A 15760-nucleotide genomic window follows, 5' to 3' on the forward strand; every position below is an offset into this window, starting at 1 on the left:
ACTCACTTTTGGTGTGAAGGATTAATACGTTCAGGTGGAAGATGTCAGCATTCAGAGCATATGGACTTATTAAACAGAAATATTTGAAATATTTAAATAAACAGAAATATTTAAAAGTAATAGAGCAGCAAACGTCAAAAACAAATTTTCTGTTTTTCTTTTAATTTTTTTATAGCTTTATCTAACTTTTATTGTAATTTCTAATGCAAAAAATAGTTAATATATTTGAATGAGTTGAAAATTCAGAATTTTCAATATTTTATTTTTGTAGATTTTAAATAAATCTTAGAAGTTATGTATCTTCATAGCATAACTGAAAGTTGACACATTTTTATTTACATTTCTGCTCTGTAATGTCAGAAACTAAAATATATATTTGATCATCACCAAATTTGTATTTTTGAAGATGCGTACTGAAATTTGTAGAGGTGAAAGTCATAGGATCTGGAATTTTCTTTAGAGTACTTAACAATAAAAGAATACATGGAAAGGTAGCTAAAACAAGTATGGTAAATTCTTGAAATTGTTGAATCAATAAATGGTGGTATATGTGTGTTTGTTTTCAACTAATATTTGAATATTTCCATAACATAAAAATTTGGTGGCAATTGAAGGTGTCAAAATATGTATGATTTCAATAAATACTTAAGGGTTAATATATTGATAGAATTAAAATATTTTCCCAGTATAAATTAAGGCTTGGATTTTAATCAGGGTTACCTGTTAAATAACAGGATTGTCTCTAAGAAGAGAGACAATTAGAGCCATTTTGCCCTTTAGATTAACGCACATTTCAAAATGAGAAAGGAGAAAACTCTCCCAACACGGTCAATTATATTCTTTCTTGTTCTATGAAATGTGAGCATATTTGACCATCGAGAATATTATATTAGTGTGTATGATATAAAGTGGACTATAGAACATGAAACATTTCTACTTATACTTTATGATGTTGTATTATGTATTTTTGTCTTCTTAGCCCCATACAATCTCAAGTGCAACCAACATTTCATTAATTTCAAGAATTACTTTTATATATAACCAGATTTTCTAGTGACTAGTAGTTATTTTAAGGTATTTTTGGAAGAGAGGGTTGGGCAAAAACATTTCTACATGGAAGCACTATGTCCACCCAATTAATATGTTTATGTTTGCCTCTTTGTTGTTGTTTTTTGAAAGGAAGAATGAAAAGCAAAGATAATTTGATCATTGCTCCCAAGTTTAACCCCATGTTGTCTTAACTCCTGCTACTTTAGCCTCAGCCCCTTCAAAGGCTCTCACCCTCTTTTTCCCATGCCACAGAAAGCAGTTAGCTTCCAAGTCAACTGCTTCACTCCAACTGCCTGGTAGATGGTGAATATTTTTAAAAGCCTTATTGAGATATAATTTGCATACCATAAAATGCACCAGCTTTAAAGATACAATTCAAGGTATTTCAATAAATTTATAGTTATACAACCATCACTACAATCTAATTTTAGAACATTGGAAATGGAATTAATAGTTGAACCTAGGGCGGGCCATGGTGGCTCAGCAGGTAAGAGTGCTTGCCTGCCATGCCCGAGCACCCAGGTTCAATTCCCAGTGCCTGCCCATGTAAAAAAAAAAAAAAAAATAGTTGAACCTAATACTTCCACCCATCACCAGAAAGTGAGAGAGGTCTAAATTAAATTTGGCTACAGCTTCAGTTTGAATGACTCTATGTGGAATAATAATACCTTGGCACAGGAGTTTGGCAGCAATGTCTTATAATTTCCTTGGTTTTGTTAAAACTAGAGTATAGTAATTATTTAACTATTCTTTCTTATAATACTCTTGTTTTATAATAGCATTGTATGATTAAAAAGCTAAATGTAAAAATATTTTCCACTTTGCTATATTGACTCTGTGGGATTTCCATGATACTTCTTGTAAATTGTACTAAAATGCATTGATTATTATTCTAGTCTTTATCCGTATGCCACAAGGAAGACAGAGAGGTAAATAGATATAGTCTTCATCTGTTGGTGTGTGGTGAAAGTTGTGCTTAAATTTGAGGGACATTTGAAGCTCTGTAATATATTTTGATGTGAAATATCAAACTGTGTTAAATTTTATAAGAATAAATAATTACACCTTTTTAACCGCCAATGTTTTACTTCTACTTTGTCCTATTTATAAAACATTGACAAAGGAAATAGCTACATCTAAATAGGACACAAGGCTTAGTACCTTTCTTGAAAAACTAGGACTTATCATGCAGATATGAGACATTTGCATGAGGTTGGGTGACACTGCCTGTATATACCACCTGTAGACCTTTAACCCAACCAAGACAAAAGAGTCTTTGACCACACCTATTCCCAGTATAGGGTAACCTCATACATGTGCCGTGTGTCAGTTGTTCCTATGAAACAAGACTGAGAGCTTGAGGATTTTATTGATTCAATATTGTCCAACTTTCTTTATTTGCTTGTTTATTTATTTGTATTTATTTAATCTCCCTAGTACCTGTGCTAGTTTATCCTTCATTACCACCTTTATTCCCTGTTTGGGTTTTGACATCTAATCTTATTGTAGAACATGAAACACTTTCTTGATTATTTCCTTGAAGATTTTCAACAAAATTCATTTTTCCGTGTCAAGCATTCAGTTTGGAGAGCTGATGTAACTCTTCTATATCCAATATTGGTATAAGAGGCAGCCTAGAGGCTGTGAGTGGAGCCTGGAGTTAGCCTTATTTAATTTAAATACTGACTCCATCATTTTTTAGCGGAGTGACCTTTGGGAGGTTATTTTAACTCTTTTTTTCTTATTATTTTTAACCTGTATAATTGGGCACTGATAGTACATTGTTGTTGGAGTATTATGAGGATTACATGAGATCCTACTTGTGAAATGCTTGGAACTCAGAGTATATAAGTATACTATATACTTACTGAGAGTAAGTACTCAATAAATGCAGTCATTGGAAATGGTAAGTTTCAAAGTATGGCTCTATATTTTCTCTTGCTAACTATCAACGGTATTTATCGCAGTTCTTGCTAAGCACTGCATTAAGAGTTTTACTTAATTCTGAGACATGGAAGTCAACGTCATACAGATGAGGAAACAATGGTTTTAAGTTTAATAGGTAACTTACCTAAAGCCATACAGAGAGTAAGTGGCTTAAGAGGCATGGGATAATTTCTTTATCAAAATGAAACTAGCCCAAGTTTGATACAAGCTTTCAAGGGAAAAGTTTCCTAGTTTTTTTAAATGTATACAAACTTAGAATTGAAATATTTAAGACAAACAATTAAGGCTAATTATTAAATAAGATAAAACCCTGGGAGACTAATAATCATTTTTAGTCTTCATTCCTTTCTCATAACTTACATTCATATAAATTAAGAATCTAGTGGAAACATGGTGATTAAGAGCTGATCTGTGCCCTATAATTAGCTGGTTCTTCACCTAATATCATTATTAATATTGTTTTGATTACCTAATGTTATTAAGTACTAAATATATTAGACTTGATTTGATTTGATTTGCAGATATATGAGAACTCACCACAAGCCCCAATTTAAACTCAATCTTTTTCTTCATTTATTACTGTTTTTATTTATAAGTAAGTTAAATGACTTCCCTGCCTTTACCTGATAACACCAAATTTGTTTCTCCTGAAAACAATGCCAAATTCAGAGAAGGAAGCTAGGCAAGCCAGGAAAAAATTGAGTCTGGCTGAACAACCTTCTCCGGAAGGCAGGGATAGTCTGAGATCCTCCCATTAACAGGACAATTTTGTTTAATTCTAAAATCAAGTTTTTTTTTTTTAATTCCCAGGCTTCTGCTGTCATCACTAACTTGATTCCTTTGTCTTTCCTCACAAAGCAGATGATTTACTGATAACGTGTCCTTTCACATCACAAATGTTCCAATATTTTTAAATTTATTTTTGTATTAGAGAAGTTGTAAGTTTACAGAAAAATCATGCAGAAAATAGAGTTCTCATATACCCCTTCTCATAATGCAGCTTTCCCTATTAACATTTTGCAATTATTAACTATAGTCCATGGTTACATTAGGGTCCACTATTAGTGTTATATATTCCTAGGATTCTTGTTAAATTTTTACTCTGGTAACATATATTTAACCTAAAATTTCCCTTTTTAGCCATATTCAAATACATAATTCAGTGGTGTTAATTACATTTGTATTGTTATGCTTCCATCATTGCTATGCTTTATCAAAACTTGTCTGTCACCCCAGAGAGAAACTTTTTATCAATTGAGCATTAACTCCCCATTCCCTACCCCTACTCAGCCCTTGCTAAACCTCATTCTACTTTCTGACTATTAATTTACTTATGCTAATTTTTCATTTCAATGAAATCATACAACATTTCTTCTTTTGTGTCTGGCTCATTTCACTCAACATGATGTCTTCAGGGTCCATTCATGTTGTCACATGTATCAGAATTTCATTCCTTTTTTATGGCTGGATATTAGTCCATTGTATGTATGTACCACATTTTTTCATTCACTCCTCAGTTGGTGGACAGTTAGGTTGCTTCCATCTTTGGGAAATTCTGAATAATGCTGCTGAATATAAGCAAGTGTGTTCAAATATTTGGCCAAATCTCTGATTTCAATTTTTTTGAGTTTGTACCCGGAAGTGGGATTGCCAGGTCATATGGTAATTCTGTACTTAACTTTCTGAGGAACCACCAAACTGTCTTTTCTAGCGTCTACACCATTTGCATTCCCACCAATAGTGAATGAGTGCTCTTTTTCTCCACATCCTCTCCAACACTTACTTTCCATTGTTTTTAATAGTAGCCTTTCAAGTGGATTGTTGTTTTGATTTTAATTTCTCTGATGGCTAATGATGTGGAGCATGTTTCATGTGCTTTTTGGCCATTTGTATATCATCTTTGGAGGACTGTCTATTCAAGTCTTTTACCCGTTTTTAAGTTGGGTTGTTTGTCTTTTTGCTGTATTCTGGATAGTATACCACTATCATATAGGAGATTTCCAAATATTTCCCTTATTCTATTGTCTGCCTTTTTGCTTTCATAATAAAGTCCTTTGCACAAAAGTTTTTAATTTTGATGAAGTACCCTTTGTCTATTTTTTTTTCTTTTGTTGCCTAAACTTTTATTCTGAAGTCTAAGAAACCTCTGCCTTACACAAGATCCTGAAGGTACTTCACTGTGTTTTCTTCTAGGAGTTTTATAGTGTTGATTCATTTATTGAAGTCTTTGATCAATTTTGAGTTAGTTTTTTAATAAGGTGCGAGGTAGGTGTCTACCTTCATTCTTCTGCATGTGGATATCGGTTTTTCTAGTACCATTTTTTGAAGAGACTATTCTTTTTCCCTTGAGTGGACTTGGCACCCTTGTCAGAAATCAGTTGGCCATTAATGTGAGGGTTTATTTCTGAACTCTCAGTCCAGTTCTACTGGTCTATATGTCTGTCTTTGTTCAAGTCCCAAGGTGTTTTGCTTACTGTTGCTTTGTAGTCAGTTTTAAAATCAGGAAGTGTGATTTGTCCTTTGTACTTCTTTCTAAAGATTGATTTTTCTATTTGATCCTAACTCTTCCGTATAAATCTGGTAATTGACTTTTCCATTTCTCCAAAGAAGGCTATTGGAATTTTTATTGGGATCACACTGAATCTGTGAATCACATTGGTTAAAATTGACATCTTAACAATATTTAGTCTTCTTATCCATGAACACAGATTGTCCTTCTATTTATTTAGGTCTTCTTTGATTTCATTTAGCAATGTTTGTAGTTCTCTGTATACAAGGCCTTTACATCCTTGGTTAGATTTATTCCTAGATATTTGTATCCATTAGTTTCTATTATAATTGAAATTTTTTTCTTTACTTCCTCTTCAAATTTTTCATTAATAGTATATAGAAGAACAGGATAGATTGAGTTCACCCCTGCTCCAAGGAACAGCTAGAGAAGGGACAGGAAGGAGACTGGGGTTGTGATTCCAGTGTGTAAGTGATCTTGGAGGGTCTTCTACACCACATAGGGAAGACCTGGCCGCAAAAGCTGAAGAAATGAGATACAGAGAACTGGAGACCTTCCGGTCAGTGCACATATCCTAACACACCCTTTTGGAAATAGAAGCCCGGAGCCCTCAGGAGTGCGTAGATGGGGATACAAGGACTAGGAAATAAGCCAAGCCATGTTCCTTGAATGTACTACCCTCATGCGTGCCTCCCCACCTTAAGATCCATTACTCCCCACACCCAACACACCTGAACCCTGTCAGCTGCTCCCCACCGCACTTCAAGCACCCCTGCCCTGACCACCCCACCCATGCACTGCAAGCATGTCTGTCCCAGCCCAAGCCACTTCTCCTGGGCAAGCACACAGTCTTGCCCTGCCCCTCCTGAGACTCACACACCAGGCCCTAGAATCTCAACTCCCACCTCCCCCTTCCTGCCCTCTGCAGGTAGCTGCTGGCACATTAAGCCTGTGGGTGCTCACCTTCATACCCGGTTCCTACCTGCCCCTAGCTCATGGAGTCCTGCCACCCACCTCGTACTCCCTGAGTTCTACTCATATGCACATCAGTGTAAGGGCCCCCCAGATATACACACATGTATGCTTGTGCCCCTGCCATAATCCCCAGCTCTGGGCAAGCTCTGAACTGCACATCTGTGCCATGCCTGCCTCTACCCTACACAAGCGCAACCCTGGCCCACTGCCCCTGAGCTCTGTGCATGCACACACCAGGGCCCCACTCCCCCAGACCAGCACACACCATGGCCCCACCCCACAGATATGTGCATGTGCACAGCCACACTGTTCCTGGGTGGCCCACACATCCATGCACCGACCTCTTGGCCCTGTACCCCAACCCCCTGCTCCCCACACGCACACAACCTTGCCCTATCCATGACCCCCTGCACAAGTGCCCTGTTCCCACACCTGCAAGTGCTTGTGCACATCTGTGCTACATAGCAACCCCACACACACACCACATGTGCACCCCTGCCTCAACTCCAGCCATGAGCCCGTGCACTCACACCAGGGCACCACCCACCCAACATCACCCCCCATGACCCACGTCTTGCAAACCCTGCAATCTGTGCCCCACCTCTACACACTCGCGCATCCTCATCCCATGTCCTCTGGGCCCCTCCTCCTGCACAAGGACACATCTGTGTTCTGCCCTCCTTATCCCCCAATCTCTGTGCCCCCTGCCCCACACCCTGATTCCCATACCCCCATGTTCCATTTGTCCGCCCACACCTGCCTGTGCCCCAGCCCCCTTGCATCTGCTCAGCCCCCACTATCTGCCCCCCACCACACCTTACCTCTGTGTCCCCCTCGGCTGCACCCTGCTCCTGTGTTCCAAGGCCTGCCTGAGTTACACCCCATCACCATAGTCTCCATACTGCACCTCCCCAGCCCTGCACTCTAGGGTCACAGGCTTTAGCATAGCATCCCCAACCCATGCCCTTACCTGCACTATAACTTGTTACTGCATTGTTGGGCCCCACATCCTGCTCCACATCATCCCACAAATACAAAGCTTTAGACTACTGAAGGAAATCAACTTCCAAAGGAACCCTATCAAGATATTTATATGCCTCAAAGGCAAAAGAAGATCACTAAGCATATCAAGATGCAGACAGATATAACCTAGCCTAATGCCCAAATTAAAACACCAGAGGAGACACAGACTTTGGAACAACTAATCAAAGATGTTCATAAAACTCGACTAAATAAAATCATTGGGATGGCTAATGACATAAAGGAGATCAAGAAGACACTAGGAGAGCATAAACAGGAATTTGAAGGAATAAATAGAAAAATAGCAGATATCAGAGAAATTGAAGATGCTGTAGACCAAACTATACCAAAAATATACTAGAGGGCAATGGTGGCTCAGTGGCAGAGTTCCCACCTGCCATGTCGAAGTCCTGGGTTTGCTTCCTGGTGCCTGCCCATGTTTAAAAAAAAAAAAAAAAAAAAAAATATATATATATATATATATATATATATATATATACACACATATATAAATATATATGTATATATATATATATATATAAAGAGAAAGAGAGAGAGAGTATACTAGAGATACACAACAGCAGATTTGAAGAGGCAGAAGAAAGAATAACTGAACTAGAGGAAAGGGCAACTAATTTTGAACACACAAAAGAGCAAATAGCAAAAAAGATGGAAAAATTTGAATTGGATCTCAGGAAAATGATGGACAAAACAAAATGCACAAATATAATAATCATTGGTGTCCAAGGAGAAGAGAAGAGTAAAGGCCGAGGAAGTTTAGTGGAGGATATAATGGGAGAAAAATTCCCAAGCCTTATAAAGGACATAAATATACAAATCAAAAAATCCCGATGAACTCCAAACACAATAAATCCAAATAGGCCTTATCCAAGACACATAGTAATCAGTCCATCAAATGTAGAAGTGAAGCAGAAAATACTAAAAGTGAAAAGAAAAAAACAATCTGCTACATACAAGGGAAACCACATAAGGCTGAGTTTGGACTACTCATCTGGCATCATGGAGGCAAGAAGGCAGTGGTATGATATATTTAAGATCCTGAAAGAGAAAGACTTCCAGCCAGGAATTCTGGATCCAGCCAAATTGTCTTTCAAAACTGAGGGAGAGATTAAAATTTTCACAAACAAACAAATCCAGAAAGAATTTGTCACCAAGAGATCAGCCATTTAAGAAATACTAGAGGGAGCTCAGCTCACCAAAAGAAAACGAAGAAACAAATAAACCAGGAGAGTGACATCTGGAGGAGGGCATAGAATTGAAGAGTTATCAGTAAGGGTAATTTAAAGGGTGAGAAAAGAAAGAGGGAAAAGGATCTATAGATCTGACAAACAAAATTGAAAAAATAAGGTGGTGAATTCAAGAAGTACTTTTACAGTAATAACTGAATGTTAATGAAATAAACTTGCCAATTAAAAGATACATATTGGCAGAATGGATTAAGAAATATAATCCAACGATATGCTACTTATAAGAGACTCATGTTAGGGTGCGCAGGTGGTTCAGTGGTAGAATGTTCGCCTTCCATGCAGGAGACCCAGGTTCAGTTCCTGGACATGCACCCCCCACCCCCCCAAAAAAGAGACCCGTCTTAGTCACAAGGATACAAACCAAGTGAAAGTGAACAAATGGAAAAAGATGTTCCGTGCAAGCTGTACCCAAAAGAAAGCAGGAGTAGCTATACTAATATCAGACAAAATAGACTTTAAATATAAAGACATCATAACAGACAAAGAAGGACACTGTATATTAATATAAGGGACAATTCATGAAGAAGAAATAACAATCATAAATGTTTAGACCTCCAATCAAGGAGCTCCAAAGTACATGAGAGAAACATTGGCAAAACTGAGGGGAGCAATAGATGTTTCAACAATAATAGTAGAAGACATCAATATACTCTCCTCTATAGATAGAATGACCAGACAAAGGATAAGCAAAGGAATAGAGAAGTAAAACAATTTTATAAATGAATTAGATGTATATAGGTCATTATATCCTAAAACACCAGGATATATATTCTTTTCTAGTGCCCATGGATCATTCTCCAGGATAGATCATATGCTGGGGCACAAAACAGGTCTTTACAGTTTTTAAACATTGAAATTATTTGAAGCATTTTCTTTGATCACAATGGAATGAAGCTGGAAATCAATAACCACCAAAGAACTAGAACTTTCATAAATTTATGGAGATTAAATATCACTCTTGAACAACAGTAGGTCAAAGAAGAAAATCCTAGAGAAATCAGTAGCTATCTGGAAACTAATGAAAATGAGAATATTGCATATCAGAACTTACGGGTGCAGCAAAGGCTGTGCTGAGAGAGAAATTTATTGCCCTAAATACCTATATTAAGAAAGAAGAAAGAGCAAAAATTGATGATTTAATTGCTTACCTGGAGGAATTTGACAAACAACAGCAACTAACCCCAAAGGAAATAGAAAAAGAGAGATCACAAGGATTAAAGCAGAGTTAAATGAATGGGAGAACAAAGGAACAATAGAGAGACTCAATAAAACCAAAAGTTGGTTCTTGGAGAAAATCAATAAAATCAATGGACCACTAGTAAGTCTGATAAAGAAAAAAAAAAGAGAGCAGATGCAAATAAACAAAATCAGAGATGAGAAGAGGGTCATTACCACAAACCCTGAAGAAATAAAATACATCATAACAGAATACTATGGACAACTATACACCAGCAAACTAGACAACTTAGATGAAATGGAAAAATTCCTGGAAACACACAACAAGCTACACTGACTCAAGAAGAAATAGAAGATCTCAACAAAGAAATCACAAGTAAAGAAAGTCAATCAGTCATCAAAAATATTCCTACAAAGAAAAGCCTTGGACCAGATGGCTTCACAGAGGAATTTTATCAAGCATTCCAAAAAAGAACTAACATCAATCCTGCTCAAACTTTTCCAAAGAATTGAGAGAAAAGAAACAGTACCTAATTCATTTTATAAAGCTAACATCACTTTAATTCTAAAACTGGGTAAAGATGCTACAAGAAAGGGAAACTAAAGACCGATCTCCCTAATGAACATAGATGCACAAATTCTCAGCAAAATATTATAAATTGAATCCAACAGCACATTCAAAGAATTACACACCATAACTAAGTGGGGTTTATACCAGGAATGCAAGGAAAGGTCAACACAAGAAAATCAATTAATATAATACAGTACATTAACAAAATGGAAGGAAAAAATATCACATGATCATCTCGATTGATGCTGAAAAACCATTCAACAAAATTCAGCATCCCCTTCTGATAAAAACACTTCAAAAGATAAGAATCATATTCCTCAATATGATAAAGGGCATATGTGAAAAACCCATAGCCAACATCATACTGGATGTAGTACCAATCAAAATTCCAACAACCTACTATGAAAACTTGGAAAAGCTAGTTACCAAACTCATCTGGAAGGAAAAGCGATCCTCAATAGCTAAGTAGCATCCTAAAAAAGAAAAACAAAGTGGGAAGATTAACACTTCCTGATTTTAAAACTTACTATAAAGCCACAGTGGTCAAAACAGCACAAAGATAGAAGTATTGATCAATGGAATTGAGCTGAGAGCACAGAAATAGATCACCAAATCTGTGGTCAACTGATCTTCACCAAGACCCCAAATCCACTGAACTGGGACAAAATATTCTTTTCAATAAATGGGCATGGGAGAACTGGGTGTCAATAGCCAGAAGAATGAAAGCCTATAAGGATATTACCTTATAGTTTATACGAAAATTAACTCAAAGCAGATCAAACACTTTAATATAAGAACCAGTACCATAAAGCTCCTAGAAGAAAATGTAGGGAAACATTTTCAAGACCTCATAATAGGAAGTAGCTTCCTAACTTTACACCAAAAGCACAGGCAGCGAAAGAAAACATGGATAAATGGGAACTCCTCAAAATCAAATGCTTTTGTGCCTCAAAAGACTTCGGAGAAAAGATAAGGAGGCAGCCAACTCAGTGGAGAAAGAACAACCCAATTATAAAATGGCCTAAAGATATGAATACATAGTTTTCCAAAGACCAAATACAGATAGCTAAAAAGCACACGAAGAGATGCTCATTTTCATTAGCTATAAGGGAAATGCAGATCAAGACTAAAATGAGATACCACCTTACACCTATAAGAATGACTGTTATTAAGCAAACAGGAAACTACAAAAGTTGGAGAGGATGTGGAGAAATTGGGACATTTATGCACTGCTGGTTGAATGTATAAGCCACTAAAGAAGACAGTTTGGTGGTTCTTTAGGAAACTAAATATCAGTTGCCCTATGACCCAGCAGTACCACTACTTAGTGTATACCCAGAAGAGCTGAAAGCAGTGACTCAAACAGACATTTGCACACCGATGTTCATAGCAGCATTATTCACAATCATCAAAAGATGGAAACAATCCAAATGCACATTAACAGACAAATGGATTAACAAAATGTGGTATATACATATGTTCTAGTTTGTTAGCTGCCAAAATGAGATATACCAGAAATAGAATGGCTTTTAAAAGGGGGAATTTAATAAATTGCAAGCTTACAGTTCTAAAGCCATAAAAAGGTCCCAATTAAAGCAAGTTTATAACAATGTCCAAATTAAGGAACCAATAAGAGAATACCTTCACTCAAGAAAGACCAGTGAAGTTCAGGGTTTCTCTCTCAACTAGAAAGGCACATGGCAAACATGGCAATTTCTGCTAGCTTTCTCTCCAGGTTTCTTATTTCATGAAGATCTCCTGGGGGCATTTTTCTTCATTTCCAAAGGTCTCTGGCTGCATGGGCTCTGTGGTTCTTGCGTCTCTCTCATGGCTCTCTAGCTGTTCTCCAAAATGCTTCCTCTCTTAAACGATTCCAGTAAACTAATCTAGACCCACCTGGAATGGGTAGAGCTACATCTTCTAATCAAAGGTTAATAACCACAATTGGGTGCATCACATCTCCATGGAGATAACCTAATCAAGTTTCCAATCTACAGTACTGAATAGGGATTAAAAGAATGGCTGCCTCCATGAAATGGATCAGGGTTAAAACATGGCTTTTCTAGGTTACATAATCCTTTCAAACAAACATAACATATGATGGAATAATATGCAGCAATAAGATGAAATGATGCCCTGAAGCACATGACAAGATGGATGAGCCTTGAGGACATAATGCTGAGTGAAACAAGCCAGACACAAAAGGGTAGATACTGAATGATTCCACTTGTATGACCATGGTAAATGTAAAATCAGAATATATAGGACCTAGAGATACATGGAAGTTAGAGATGGGTGGAAAGTTAGCTAATGAATTTGGACTAAAATGTAGGGGAATAGATTATAAGTGAAGGTGGTTCACTAGTGCATCTATAAGTGATAATACTGAATTGAAGGTGAACATGATTGAAAGAGGTAGTATAGACCCATGTGTTTCACTGATTAACACTACAAATATAAATTATGTGAACTACTTCAAAGGCATGAATCTTGTACAAAGAGTGTATACGTTCTGAACAAAGGGGGAAAACTGCTATTGCATACTATTAGATATGTTTAACAGGAGAAAACATGAACAGTACCACAGCAGTACCATCAGGGCTAAATAATGGGGGAAGGGACATGAGTTAAGGGGAGGTTTAGAATTTCTATTTGGTGATGGTGTGATTATTGGTTATCTTTCTCTTGGAATCAATGAAATTATCTAAAATTGAAAGTGTTGATGGACTGTTGACTTTGGACCTTATACATTGTACATGGTACCTAATGAATGGAAGTGGCTGAAGGGTGCACTGACTGAGAGATAGATTGGCTAACAATGGTGTATACATATTATCAAATATTATGCTGCTACAAAAAGGAACAAAGTTGTGAGGCATGCAACATTGAGAATGAGCCTGTGGGACATTTGGTGAAGCAAAATAAGCCAGAAACAAAGGAGCAATTATTGTACAGTGTTATTTAGAAAATAGTTATAAGAAAACAGGTGCCTAGATTGTAAGCTCTTATAACAGTAACATTTAGCCTGGAGTTGTAATTATTATTTCTGGGTTTTGTGAGGCAGCTTTATATATGTACAACCTGGTATTTAGATTTAAGAATGAGGCTGATCATGTCAGGATTAAGGCAAATCAGAATATAGGGCTATGAAAGACATTGTCTATATTTTAGAACCTCATCTACTCTTTGAGACCAAAGGAAGAAAGGTTTGGTTTGTCCAGAACCTAAATTTTCTGTATTACATAATCTAACTCAACCTGTCTGGATAGATCATTTAAACAACTAAACACACAGAGCCCAGAATAAGAATGATGGCCTTTAAGCCTGTATAGCTTAATGTAATGCCTGGGTACATCCCAGAGTATATTAAGCAAATAATCAAAAATTATTGGCAAGGTCCCTTGAGGGATGGGAGAAAAACTATTATATTTTTCCACTTGGGAAACCCCAGATACTGTGTCAAACATTAAGGACACCCAAATCCATAGGCCAAGCCCTTGAGCTTGAGACTTGCTCTTGTGAAGCTTGTGTATATAGCACAGAAGCTTAGCCTAACTATAGCTATGCCTAAGAGTTGTTCCCAGAGGACCTCTTTGGTTGCTAAGATGGGATCTCTCTCTTTCTATGCCAAACTCTGCAAGTGAAATCATTGCCTTCCCACCTATGTGGGTAATGGCATCCAGGGGTGAAAATCCCCCTGGCAGTGTGGAAGATGACTCCCGGGGATGAGCCTGGCCCTGGCATCATGGGATCAACAATTCCATCCTGACCAAAAGGAGGAAAAGAAATGGAACAAATAAGGGATCAGTGGCTGAGAGGTTCAAATAGAGTTGAAGAGCTGCTTTGGAGTTGACTCTTATGCAAGCTTTAGACATTGCTACCTATCATAACTTACCAAACCCCAACAAAAACCAATCCTGCCAATCTACAGAATACCTAGGGCATTATATAAGATTCTACAAAGGTTCCATACACTAGAGCAACTTTTCAGATACCTAAAACCTCCAGATGGGTCTCTGGGATCTTAGAGCAGCTAGAAGTAAAAACCTAAAATTGTGAAATTATAACCCACGCCAAAATATGAAATATGTTCTACAACTAATTTTGGTGCTGTACATTGAAATTTATTGCTTTTTTCATATGTATGTTACTTTTCACAAAAAAAGAAGGAAAAAAGTCAATTGTGGTGATAAAAAATATTTATGCCTTCTAGCCTCCTATATTCTGAAGCTAGAAGGAAAATTTTGAGAGGATCTTATGGCAACACATGACAAACTCTGAGATCAGTCTTGTAACTACTTGTTGAAGAGTACTTTAAAAACTACTGCTTTTTTATTTCTTTGCTTTGTATATGTGTTATACTATACAATAAAAAAGTTAAAATATTCCCATATAAACTCTATTATCTCTATCATCATTTTCCATTAGTATGATAACTATGTCAAAATTGGTAAAACAAATTTATTATACTTTAATTATACTGTGAATTATAGTCCATAATTTACATTATGGTTAACTGTGTTGAACATTCTTATCACTTTTTAAATTGTTTATTACAGTAATATATATGCAAACTAAAATTTTCTTTTAACCACATGAAAATATATAATTCAGTGATATTAATTACATTCAAGATATTGTGCTACCATCACCACCTTCCATTACTAAAATTTTTCCATCACCCCAAACATGAATTCCAGAAGGACTAACTCTCCATTCCCTACCACCAACTAGGTCCCTTTAAAACAGTATTCTGACTCCAAAGAATGTGCTTATTCTAATTATTTTATATCAATTCCACAACATTTTTGTTGTTGTTGTTTATAAGAGCAGTTGTAAATTTACAGAAAAATCATGCAGAAGGTGAAGAGTGTCTATATATACCTTCACACCTGCATTTTTCACTATGGTTAACATGTTATATTTGTTTGGTACATCTGTTAAAATTGATTAAATAAATTATAACCATGCTATTACTTTAGCCTACATTTACATTAGGGTTGACTCTTTTTGTTGTAAAGTTCTACATGTTTTTGTCCATAGAAACTTATATAGAAACTAAAATTTACCTTTTTATCCACTTTCAAATATACAGTTCACAAGTGAGTACTGTTAAACTACATTCACAAACATGTGATTCCATCATCATATGCTGCCAGATCATTTCCATCATCCCAAATAGAAAAACTGTATAAATTAAAAATTAACTTCTCATTCCCCTCTCCTATCTGGACTTTGGTAATC

The 15760-nt window shown here is 36.5% G+C and overlaps 1 protein-coding gene across 1 annotated transcript in view; it reads left to right on the top strand.

Annotated features, from left to right (window-relative positions):
- LRRIQ1 (leucine rich repeats and IQ motif containing 1) overlaps positions 1 to 15760 on the top strand; it is a 240336-nt gene that overhangs the window by 140554 nt on the left and 84022 nt on the right.

Source organism: Tamandua tetradactyla, chromosome 7, assembly GCF_023851605.1.
Source record: "Tamandua tetradactyla isolate mTamTet1 chromosome 7, mTamTet1.pri, whole genome shotgun sequence".
NCBI classification, from domain to species: domain Eukaryota; kingdom Metazoa; phylum Chordata; class Mammalia; order Pilosa; family Myrmecophagidae; genus Tamandua; species Tamandua tetradactyla.